We start from the raw sequence: 13,216 nt of genomic DNA on the forward strand, positions 1-13,216 counted from the left end.
CCGGAGCAACTTGTAATTGCCAAGCCGGAACCGATCCCTGGGTGTGTGTGTGTGTGACCGTATCAATCCAAGTCCGGTTGGTTTGCGCGGGGCGAACTGGCCACCCCGCCGTGCCCAAGGGACACCTCACCAAGGGCAGGACCAAGGGCTGACTGCTCGGCTGACCAACCGCACGGTTTTCCACGGTTCCAATTTCCCATCGGCTTAACCGGCGGGGTGGGATCGATCCGGTCCACGGGCCGTCCCTGGGAATCACGCTGATTTTTATCTCGTTCCCATCCCCGGGCACAACTACGCCGTGGGGCCTCGCCGAAGTTGATCACTCCGCCTGCACGGCCAACGGCAAAATCGCTTTGTAATTAATTAATTAAGTTAGGATTTTCCTTTCCGACTCCTCTTGGTCGGGAGTCGAGCCGTGGGCTCCATCGATGATTAAACTTTATCACTTCGGGGGACGTAGTTCGGTGCTTTTTTCCGCCCCTTTTTGGGTTGGCTACCGGGCCGGGCGAGTTTGATTGAATTTGATTTCTATCCGCAGGGATGTTCGTTGTTCGGTTCGGAAGGCCGGGACAGCACGTACTGACTGCCGAGAGCAACAGCGAGATTGTGCGCCAATCCGCCGTACACGCGGCGCCGAGACAGTGTGGCGCGCCGTACAACAATACGCGAAGGAACAGGTGTTGCAAAAGTAAAATATGTCCTGTTCAGCGCTGCCAGACAAATCCTATTACGTGGCGGAGAACCCCGTGGCAGACGCGACCATCTGCGCGCCGACACCGCGGAATGGCTCCGACTCCGGCTGACGGTTGGCAGAGATGCGAAGTGGAAAGCAGAGCGCTTGCTGAAAATGGCAAACGATGAATATCTCAGATTACAACTTCTTTACGCTCGAGCGATGATGTGTCGCTCGTCGCCGTAGACAGCCCTTTGCTGAGGTCGGCACTAGGCCCGGGCCCGGTCTGACTGCATGAAAACCGCACGACAACGACGACGACGACGTCGGCGACGACGATTTATTCGCGCATCCCAAAAGTTTACCCTCAAATGCAGACATTTTTCACGAAACGCATCACAAGCCGACGGAGGAGGTCCACCACGACAGGACCGGGAGGACCGGAGTGTGGCGGCTCATGTATCATGCTCACGCAGAAGTTGGTCGTCCTGCGTGCGGAGGTCGCCACTCGGCGGTTCTTGTGATAAGCGCGACACTGATCCTGCCGTCGAAAGGCCCCAAGCACGAGCAGAAGTAGTGAAATATGCGCTATTCCATCATCTTAATCTTAATCTATTTATTGTGCGAGGGATGAGCGAGTGCGCGCGTCACGCAATGACACGCACTGCCAGAAGGGTGCATATTTATAACCTCCGCATTTTTGACGACCACCGTAGTCCGGATTTGGTGTACGACCATGCGGTCGGTTAAGTAATCAGGCGCCCCGGTCCCGGATGATGTGTGATTTTTCTGTGCCACGCGAAGGTCAACCGCGAGCTTGTCAGAACTGAAGCATCGCGAGTGATGCGCTTGAATGGCTTGTGAATTTCTGTGACAGATGACTTGGATTGGCAACGATTCCTGTCGGGATCAAGGTGTCGCCAAGCGTCGCCTGCGAGATGGGTTCTCGAGAATCAAGAATTCGAACAGACGATCCCATCAACGGTTGGCGATCACGCCACCGGTGAGTGCGTGCTGTGGTAATCGTGATCTTGCGGTGTGTTTTGTCAACAACCGGGACACTCATTAAAGGGGTGATATAAAACCCTCCGGTGGCAAAGAAACCCGGCTGGCTGCAGTTTTTGCCCGGGGCGTTAACAACCGAACTACGCCAACGGGCCAACCGTCTTCGATTGCGGCCGATGCTGCTGGTCGCGATAAGAGAAACGTGCCCGTGTCGAAGTATTGGTTGTGAGTTGGCCGCGAGCTCGCGGAGTTACAATCGGCGCCAGCAAAGTCAGACGATGTCGGGTTTCGTTCTACCTTCACGCGCGTTAATACAACATCCGTACTACCACACGTATACTTTTATGAATATGAGTAATTTTTGGTCGCCTTTAAATGTTAAAACTAATAGCAAAACTAAAGAAAAGGCGTAGAAACTCCAATTGGCTGAATTAGACCCACCGTTTTTAGATTAGTCATGTTAAGGTAAAAAACCAAGTTTAGCTGTTCATTGAAACTGGTCACCATGCTGTTATAATTATTGCCCTTTTATGTAAAATAATTGCAGTATTTTTCTTTAAGTTCGAATGTTCATATGGTCACTTTTATGAGTCGCTAACGTTTCAGAAAGAGTTAATGTCTAAAGGTTAATCAAAGATAGGATAAGGTTAGCCTGCTAGATTTGGTCAAGTTAGGCAAACCACCAATTTATCGGGGCACCAGCGAGTGAAACAAATTCTAATTACCTTTCTAAAGCCACCTTATCTTTCGACGCATTCGCGACTTCCTTTAACCGGCACCGGCGTGAGTTGCTAGAATCAATTCTTGCGAAACGCTCCGCGACGTCCTTGCGCTAATGCGCCAATGCGTTTGATGACGAACAAGGGTGCCAAGTCCAACGCACGCCCGGTCGGACGGGAGATTGCTGATGCTGTGCTGTGCTGTGGGGGGGGCCACCGGATTTTATGTAGGTGTTGATGTCGGCGTCGCGTGAAAAACCGGCCAGCCAGCCGGCGGTGAGCGCATTTTCCATTATCGGATCAATTAAAAGCGGCGCGGCGTCGACGGACGAGAGAGAGAACGTCGCGCGAAGACGTTTCTGCGCGTTCTCTATCGATCACCAAGGCGCAAGGCACACACACACTAAAAGGGCCGCGACCGGCGATAGGCGAGTATTTGTTTGCGCGATTCTCATCTTTCACCGGCGCACCGCGACCAGAATGCACGCGGCTCAGTTCTCTGGCTGACGCTTTCCACTTTGGATGCGGCCGCGTTCTTGGGCTGCGGACGATCGCGAACTTTCTTACTATTTCTTACTAACCTCTACTCCTTGCCCCCCGCGGGTGGCTTAATTTCGTATTGCGTGCGATCGGGGCGCCCCGTTTCTCTCTCTGTCGGTGTTTACGTGTGTTTGCTTCTGTTTGGTGTGCAGTGTGAAGTGCCCATAAACGTGTAATGTCGTGGCGGTTTCGTGGCGCCCCGCGAACCTGCCTGCCTGCCGAGTAGATAGCGGCCCATTTGTTCTGTATGTGTTCTGTGTGCTCTCTCTCTCTTGTGTGTTTCTCTATGTTGTGTTTTGCATTCCGATCCGTGCCAATCATTAGCTGACCCCGACATTGATTCTGCACTCTCGAATGCACCACCTACTGGCTTTTCTCTGTCTTGTAAGGGGGTTTGCTCCTAATTTTCCGACTTCCGTCACCCTGCCACTCCATCCGGGGCCACGTGTGACGATCTATCTGTCTTTCTGTGTGTCGTTGTGTGTGTTTCTGTGTTACGTTCTATACATGCGCTACTGTCTATAGAACCACTCTCTGTGTACCGGCATTTCAAAAGTAGTCTCTCGATCTCCTAACCTATCATTCCCGCGCAGACATTCTGCTCCTAACTTCGACTATACTTTCCGGGGCTGCTGCTGGGCACCGGACGGACCACCGAATCGGGTGCCGCCGCCAGCGTGCGACGAAGGTAAGTTCCAACCATGCGCTGCTGCCGCATGATTTCCCTCTTCCTTCTCCCTGCCTATGCTCGTTTGTGGCCATTTATGTTGGGCATTCTTTCGCCTCGATCACCCTGATACAGTAGTGCCATGCCCCGCCGGCGTGACACGGCGCTATTCACAGCCGGTCTTTTCGGGTTCCTGGGTGTGCGGTCGTCGGCGTGCGTGCGTGCCGTTTGCGGGTTCTTGGTATTTCAGCTCAATTTGCTATTATTTTTAAATCATGTCGCCTCCCCTGTGCGGACTTATGTATGTTTTTATTGTGTTTCTCGTCTTCCGTGTCGCGTGTCGCTCTGTGTGTTGCTCCTGTTGTTTATGTTTCTCTCTATTTCTATCGCATCGGTGTTTGTTGCTCTCTCTCTCTGTAAAACAATCGTAAATTGCAAACAAAGTGAGGCATTAAATAAAACCATAAATACATACTCTGTAGAGTGTGTGTAGCGTAGCGACGATCGGCCTAGTTCCTCAAGCACCGGCAAGGATGATCGTCGGTGCTCAGCGCATCTGCCGTGTATGAAACGGTTCTTATCTTGCCCATCGTCTCAGCGGCGACAATGGTGATCGTAGTTGGGCCCAGCACAGCACTAGAACCTCGTTTTGAGCCTCGAATCGCGCGTTCGCTTATCTTATCTCTGGCCGAGAAGTGCCGAGGCCGCCGATGCCGTAGTTTGTTGGACCGCCGCCAGAGTAAACAAACCGTCAACAGTGAGCTCCGCCGTTGTGTGCGTGGCACGGTGAGATGTGCCCCACTAGACCACAATTATCAGCACTATCAGTCGCGGTGCCGCCATCGCAGCAAAAAGAAGAGAGCCCCTGTGGGAGAGAGAGATAGAGAGAGAGAGAGAGCCCCGCTGTTCGTGACCGCATGTTCGGGTGTACCCGTGTTTACACAATCTGTATTTGCGGCCCAGTGCGCGGCACCGAACGGAGCGGAATCGCTGACGAAATGAAATGTGGCACCGAAATGTGACGTTCCGAGCAAACGACTTCGCCGACGACGACGGCCGGTCCACCCCGAAAAAAAAGACAGCCTAGCCCCTAGCCGGATGCAGTTGTAGGGGGCCACGGCCACGTGCGCTGGGCGAACATAAAATTGGCAGAGAAAACAAAAAAATGGTCGACGTCCGCGAGCCGCCCAAGGCGACGTCATCGGCAGTCCTCGGAAGGTCGTGCTTCACGGTGACACGATCACCCGGCCTTGCTTGCAGTTAGAGGCGATCGTAGCAATAGAGGGTGCTGTCTAGACGCCAGACACACGTGGAACAATTCGCCCGCAAATAAAGATCACCATTGTGGCTGTGGCGAAAATAGCGACGCAGACAAGTACATTTACATAAGTGCGACCAAGAATGCTGGGTGCCCATAAAAACACCGATCATGTGGTTGTCAGAAGCTGACCAACATTTTGGAAAAGGGTTTTCGTTGCAGCTATAAAAGTCACCGTATGTGGGGGGTACACCGATGACGCGGCTTAGTCAGACTCCGTGACGAACGTCACGAACGTCTGGATTTAGTTTCCCTCGAATAAAATCCTCAGCGCATCGCGATGCTTCGCACTCTTCGTGACGGCAGCACTGGAGGCCCCGGCGCTCGGAATGCCGCATGTTCCGCATTCGTCATAAATCTTCGAAACGAAACCCATAAAATAACGGGCCACCAACCCGTGCAAAGTTTCTCGCGACGTCCGAGATCAGCTGTTCTGTACCGATGGAGGTTGATCGTTAAGACTGTTGATCTCATCCGCCGGGAAGTTAGATATTCACTAATGCCTTAGAACCCCTTCATTATTATTTCACAACTCCCGAAGAGCAAGACGATTTAAAAGTACAATAAAAAGATCCATTAAGTCATCAGTTCCATTTAAAATGCCGTGGTTTGAGTGAAACACTTGTGAAACGATGTCAATAAAGAAGGTATTACCATTGAACCATCGTCATAAATTGTGTATCACAAATTTAAACAAATTTGCCAAATTATTCATTCGATGCATCTTCATTGTCGGTGGCAAATGTAAGAAAACAAGGAATGGTCAACAGACAGGGTCAACACGATCGACCGGAGCCGTCCTTCTGGCAGCCACTCAAGTACTAGTGCCGGGTGGCGGTCGTCTCCAGAATCCATCCAGAAGCCTGACGGGGTGGTCGAATTTGTCGCCCGAACGGTTCCCGGTCCCCGGATAAGTTTGCATTCGTGGAACCGGTCCCCGGGCCAGACGTCGACTCCTTGAATCTCCTTGGGCGTCCGGATGCGGTCCACAACCTCCCCCGGGGCACCAGCGGTGGGCACTTTTAATAATAAGGATCCGACAACGATGCTTTCCGAACGGATGGTTCCGCATCCTTCGAGGCGTCCTTTGTCGTCGGCAAAATATTCATCCGTCGTGATGCTTCTCGTCGGCCAAGAAGTCAACTGCGCCCGCCACACCAGCTGCAGTTGATGAAGGGCGTCCACTTGCAGCGCCCGGTGGGCTGAGTGGATCCTGTGCCGAGTCTCATCCGGCGGGCTTTCCTCCCTCCCTCCGCGGGGAGTAGTAGAATCTCGACTTTTCGGACTGCATCAGCAGCTCCCGGGAGTCCTTCGGTATCTTGGGTGATTGCTGGGACAAATTGTTTTGCAGCAATTCAATTATCGGCCCCCGGCCGGAGGAAAAAGTGAAGCGCGAGCGGAAGGCCCCCTGTTCCGCTGGCGGCAGTCACCACGTTTGAGCCGTAATTTTAGCCTAATTAAGCAGTCCCAGTCAGTCTGGCAGCCGCTTCATCGCACGCGGACTGCAGTGGAAAGAAATTTCGGTCAACCCGACCCGAGACGACGGGTTCTGCTGGTGCAGTGCGTTTTTCTGTTCTGGTGACGCAAGACGCCCGTACCAGGTTGAGAGCATGGAATTAAATTTACATAGCATTCCGTCGCAAGGCGCAAGCTGTTGCATACATAGCACCTAGCACCGCCGAGCGGCTGCTGGTGGAACTCAATTTGCTAGATTCAATTTGTGGCCAAACGGTCGGGTTTCCAGTGCCCGATCCGACACGTCGTCGGACCGGAAGCCCCGGAAGCAATCACCCAGGTGGCGGCGGTCAGTACTGACTCGGTCCGAGTTCCGATTCCGGTCGACCGACCGCCTGCTGGCAAACCTTTAAGCCGGTGATCGCTGAGTGATTGGCGTCCGAGTTGTCGGTGGCGGTGATCGGAAGCCGTTCGGAAATAGATTTCCGCCGAAGGGCAAACAGCTGCGTACGGGGGAGGGCCGCTGAATCAACGCACGGTGACCGATGCGTACCACATCCCGTATGAATCGCATTTCGATGGGAATTTACTGCAACAGGTGCTGCCCTCCAGGGTGTGTGACACCAAAAGGTGCGATCAGATTTTTGGACGCTTCTGTCCGATGTCCAGCGCGCCGAAGAATGTGAAGGTTATGGAGGTCAGGTACGAAGTCACGCCGTAAGATTTGTGCTGCAAGATTCTTATATTTATGTTGCGTTATTGGAATAAATTCTGCGTGCCAAATCCGATTCCAAGAATACTTGGAATGTACGGTTAGGGTCGAAAGATGATGTTCCCTTATCTTAAACCGGTCGGTCTTGATCCACTGAATTATAACTGATACTGCTTAAACGTATGATGTTTGAATCGTGTTGTAGAATGAAATGTTAGAATGAACCGCCATTAAAAATTAAAAAATACATAGCCCTCTCAGCGTCATTGAAAATCGAGAAACAATTTGGAACCCAGTAGGCTTGGTTGGCATCTGTTAGAAGTTGTAGATTTTTGTGTCGGTTTTGTTTGTTGGTCTACAGTATTGGAAAAGCCCCGAATTCTTTATATGACAGTCTCGTACACGATATTATTTTATAGAAAATGCTTTAGTGCATCTGCATAAAGATCTGCATTGCGATTACGTGCAGTGAAATTTATTATAATGTGTCTGGAAATTAGCTTAATGATAATGCCACGTGCAGCGCCACCATCAACATACATTTTGTGCATTTAAATTGAAGATCAGTTATAGAATCTTTTTAACCAGACTTTGTTGTTAACGCTCACAAGCGTTTCAGTGTCTGCGTATGCGTATAAATTTGTCTCTATAAAGATGGAGGTTAGAATCACGTCCGTTCGATGGACATTCCCGGGATCCACACGTCTTGAGCGTCGATTGGACCCATTTCATCGGTGAAAATAAGACACCACAATCCACCACTACACACACAAACAAACAGCGGGCGTGAAAATCTGTTTCTTTAACCAAAGGGCGATATGCTTCTTTGGGCGGCATTAGGCCCCGGCCCCGTAGGGCTGTCGGTCGACCCAGGAGTGTGTGTTATCATGCAAACGCTTCCCCATGTTCCCATGCACGATCGTGCTCCGTCGCCGAATCGTGTAATTTTAAATCGACGCTGAGTGGGGCTATTTCTGGTCAGCGTGCTGCAGAACCGTGCCCGTTTCACGATGCACGACACGAAGGCCGTTGCTGTTCAGTGGCCATCGCCGTGTGCCTTTCTCTAATGGCGAAAGTAGTTACGGTTGGCTTCAGCATGCTATTCGATAGTGTCTACGGCAGCAACACACAACACAATTTACAAATAAGACCGAATAGAGATAAAAATTGGGAGAGAGAGAGAGTGAGAAAGAATCGAAAGACACCCGAAACAATCGCACCGCGCACGCGGCGCTGCTTTCTTCTTGGGTCGGTCGCTGACAATTTAGTTAAATTGTTGCAAACCTCCGCGAAAAGTTCAACCGAAACACGCCGCCGCCGTCCGCCCCTCATTTCCGCCGATCCACGGAGCGCGCCGAAAAGCAAAAAAAGAAAGATCCCAACCCCTGACGAGAATTCGAACAGGGTTCAATCGGCGCACCCGGCGCGAGTGACAACATTTGCCAAACGATCTGTCGCCGCCGATAAAGTTAATTATAAACTTTGGCCAATCTCGTGTCGCCGTCGCTGCTATGTGGGCTGGTGCCACGTCGGGTGGCATCCGGTGGGTGACCGGTGGCCACGTGAGGGGGCAGTATTAGACAAAGTAGAGTCGAGCGGAATGGCCAAAAGTTAGTCGCCGAGCAACAAATAGTCGCCGGCGCGCAAATAAGTGTTGCCAACGTGACAGTTGGCAGCCCTTCGCGGAACGTGCTGGATTTGAAGCTGCCGGTCCCAAAACCTCCGGGGGCGGTTCGGCGAGCCTTGCCTAGATTTTTCACAATAATGTAACGGCAGGACAAACTACTCGGAGAACAACACGGAGCCACAAGAAGGACCAGAGTGAGCGCTAGGCTTCAATGAGGATGGACGCTCACCATTGGGCGCTCCATTGTCGGGACAAATTGATGGCGTTCTTTAAATGAAGACCAACCTAGAAGCAACCTAAAACAACGACGAAGCGACAGAAGAACCCCCGGATCTATGAGGGGGCGGCGAACCCCCGATTGGTTGGCGTTGAGAAATTAGTGCCATCATCGAAGATCGTGGTGCCGCGTGGAGTGGAATGAAAATGTCTCAACCCTCCGCCCGGAACCGGAAGCCGTCAGAGTTCCTTTCCCTCATCGGTATCGGTCATTTGTGCACCGAATTTCGCTTCCGTTTCCGGCGTAGCTCTTCCGCGGCGGCTATTAGCAACGAGCGCCCGCGCTTGCCGAGCACAGCAAACAATTGCTCCTCTATTGTTTAGCATAATTTGTGCCATTTTTTGTTTAGGGTGTGTTGCGAACGTCGCGGACGCGGATTGATTTGGTCTGAGTGTTCTCGGCAGCGAGCGCGCATTCTTCTTCCGTGTTCGTCCCGTTTTTTTGTGTTGTTCAGAAAAGGAGCTTCATGATGGCGTTCGCAAGGACCTGGTGCCAGGTGTCGCGGACGATGTTGGCCCTCCGGCGGCCACTCAGGACAGTCAGGAAGTGGTGGCCACCGCCGAGTGGTACAGCATTCCAACAATAATAAACCGGTAGAAAGAACCGGTCATCCCGGCCAAAAAAAAAAGGATCTAAAAGGGGGGAGGCGGATAAGGCGCGCCGCGCCCCCTGGCAGCTGATTGTTTACAATTTTGAGATGCGCACTTTTCCACCACACACACCACACACCACGACGCCAAGCACGACAATGAGGGAAGAAAGTGCTTTTACAACAACGCCACTTTTCATCTTTGCGCTCCGTTCCGTTCCGTTGTTGCTCGGCACTGGACCGCCTCCGGACAGGCAATCAGGATGCCCGGTGTCCGGACAACACCACTTTCTTTTGGCCCGAGTCGTTCAAGCTCTGATCCTTGTGATCCTTACCTCGGTGCGTCATCCCGTTCTCTCTCTCCGGATCCCTGTGGTTTCCTTGGGCCGCTTCTGTCAGCGAATGGAGTAAATCAATGGCCAAACGCCGGTGTGTTGTAAGTCCGATGGCTTGCTGCTGCTGCTCTTGCTGTGTGTGTGTGTATGGGTCGGGGGATAAAACTTACTCCGACCTAATACACGATACCACCGTTCGTCCTGCCACCGGAAGCCCCTTTCCCGGCTGGAGGCGTCCGCAGTGGCAGAAGAACCACTTTGCCGCCTGTGGCTACGTAAAATGGTAAGGCCAGGATTAATGAAGCTTACTTTATGATTAATTTCGGAAAATATTGCTACGCGCCACCGTCCGTCGGTTCGTTGTTTCGGAATGGTGCTGAGCGCGCCGCTGCCGCCGCCGTCGCTGATGCTGCCGCCGCTACTACACTTCGACCACTGCTCAGCTGGACGCAAAACCCATGCTGCAATTCATTTCCGTTCCGGTCGCGGGACCCACAAACCATCCGTCTGCTGTCCGTTGGAGATGGATGGATGGCTCGGCCACGGTGGTGCGACCGAAAAGCCAAGCAACAAAACTCCCAATATAAGAACAAAAAAGAGCCGAACAAAAAGGAGCACCGGCACCGAGACCCCCCGGGCCGGCGCGCCGTGGAGCTTTCGCGAGGAAAAACTAGCGCGCTCTCGAGCGCGCCATCATCTCTCGACCACCAGGCTCGCCAGGCCGGCAAACACTTTCATTGTTGTTTTCGCGGATCGTATCGCCGCCGGGTTTTCCACCGGCGAGGCAAATTGCTCTGCAAGTGAAGTGCTATTTATGTTTAACAAATCTCTTCCCGCGAGTTTTCCAGCGACGCCCGACCCGGGCCGCGTGGCAGCGATTTGTTTGAGTATTAATTTACAAATTTGAAAGGCCCCGCGAGTTGGCAGATAATGAAATCCTTTAAGAGTTTTGTGTCTGTAATGTTTCGTGAGGGAAACACACACACACACAAATACCCGAACGGGGCGCGTGGAACGTAAGGAGTTATCGAGCACATCGATCGCGTTTAAAAGTTTTGAAGAAAAGCGGGGCTTAGGAGAGAAATTAAGGCGCACGCTGAAGGTTACCTATTTCTATCGATAAAAGGCTTCTGAGGTGGAGAGCTTTAAATCGACATAAACTCTAGTAAACATCTCCCAATACCGTAGAAAACAGGTCGGTAGGAACGGCACGTTTTCGGGAAGTTCGCTTACGGGGCCATTAATGCGACAAGCAAGTGAACTTAATAATGGATATCATTATTATCCAATATCATTTGGAATATAATTTTTAAGTATTTCACCGACAAGGATTAACAGGCTCATAGGCTATCTGCGTTCTTCGTTTGAGCGATTTAGTGCTTTTAAGATTTGTTTTCAAATTGGGATACGACAAGTTACGTATTTTCGACGAAGAACTTCTAACCAATAAGTGCCTGAAGGACAAAATGTGGCGCATTATTTCCAAAACAAGGCTTGTTTGGGCATTTTGGACCAAAAGCACTTTTCTGAGAACGTCGTCATCAGTTGATAGGGAGGTAGCTTGAATATAATACGTGTTTATCTGCTTGGTGTTCAGTTTACTTAATAGGTCACAAAAACAATAACTGACAGTCGCAATACAATAAATTGACGACGAGAATACAACAACCTAAAAATTAGTTTTAAAATGATACCATTTCCAATGACAGCATTTTCAATTACCTTGGATGATGGTTTCTGTGATGTGGTTCGATTGAAAATTCGCCTAGCCTCCAGAAAACATACTTAATAAACTACTGTGGGTTAAAATTAACGCGACTATGCTTATAACTAAAACAATCTTTCTTCTCTAAAACAAACAAAGCTACAGTCCACGGAGCGGCCTCTTGAGTTTAGCGAATCGCCAGATGTCACATGGAGCCAAGTCGGGCGATTACGATGGACATGGTTTGAGTATTGTGAGGAAATGATCACGAAAATGGTATGCAAAAACCAAGAGATGTCCCTCAATAAATCCGACCATTTTTGGCGCACATTTTTGACAATTTATAATAATATGTATGTAATAAGGTTGAGTTGTTTTTCAGGATATTTCTCTTGAACGGCTGAATTGTGCTCTAATAATAAACCCAAAAACCAGTGCTGAATCCATAAGCTGCCGAGCACACTTTTGACGCATTGCGCTACGCCTGATGTCACTGATTGGTGAAGAACTGCCGTTTTCTCATAACCTCTCGAGCGTTTAGTTCAAAGCCACCGCGAATGGGTGGTGTAGAGATAATAATGTTACAACCCAATAAAAACATTTGTCATACACCAGCGCCGGGGGCAGAGCGGCCACTGTAAGAAGCGGTGGCGTGTCCACAAGACAGTTATTGCACCGGTACGAGCCAATCGAACTTCGGCCAATCGATACCAAGGACAAAGCCTCCCAGTACACGTACCACCGCTCCGAGCCTGCCACCATGAGCCATTCGTGTTCAAGCGCCGGTCCTTGGTGCGCTTCGCAACAACCTGTCCCATTCGTCATGCTTCCGACGAAGGGACTCCCGAGGGCCGACAGCAGCCGTCCTCGTCGTCTGTCGTACAAATATTTATTGTTATTATTCGACGAATATGACACATTTCCCGTGGACGTGCCTCCGTGGAGTCTGTCTGTGGCGCAACAGAAGACACTGGGGAGCAATTGATTTTCTTGGCCCTTCCTTCGCCGGCGCAAGATACGGGGCTGAGAAGCCAGAGCCTGTGTGTGTGTGTGACTTGACGAGAACGGAAGGATTGACATGCACCTTATGGAGGGACACTTTTCCACGTGCGCCTCGTCGGAGCGTTACAGGTGCTTCCGCTTTTTTTCTCGTTCTGTTTCGCTCCTTGACGCATGGCGTGGTAGTTTTTGACGGGTTTTTCTTGGGATTTCGCCCAGTTCGCCCGCCTCGGGAGTCAGAGGCCGCAGTTCGGTGGGTGCGGGTAAACGCGCTTTGCTCGCAAGACTGGTGCCTGGCGCAAGATCTAGCGCCCTTCGCCGGCATGTGTCTCGTTAGTTTCGCACTTCGGAAAACGGAAAACGGCAGTGAATCGGTGCGCTCGTTATGAAGCCACGACAGTGTCGGTTGCGGTTTGGCGTTGTGGCCGTTGCCAAATGTTTTTGACAAGTTACAGAAAATTTTATTGATTCAATTTAGCGTCCACCTCCTGCGCCCACAGCAGGTGGCCACTTTCGGAGTGGTGGCATTGCTTTACATGCTCCGCAGCCCTTAATAGTGCCGCCCGGTGCGAGCTGTCGTCCTGCCCGTAACGAG

This window comes from Anopheles cruzii, chromosome 3 (genome assembly GCF_943734635.1).
Source record: "Anopheles cruzii chromosome 3, idAnoCruzAS_RS32_06, whole genome shotgun sequence".
In the NCBI taxonomy this organism is placed as follows: Eukaryota; Metazoa; Arthropoda; class Insecta; order Diptera; family Culicidae; genus Anopheles; species Anopheles cruzii.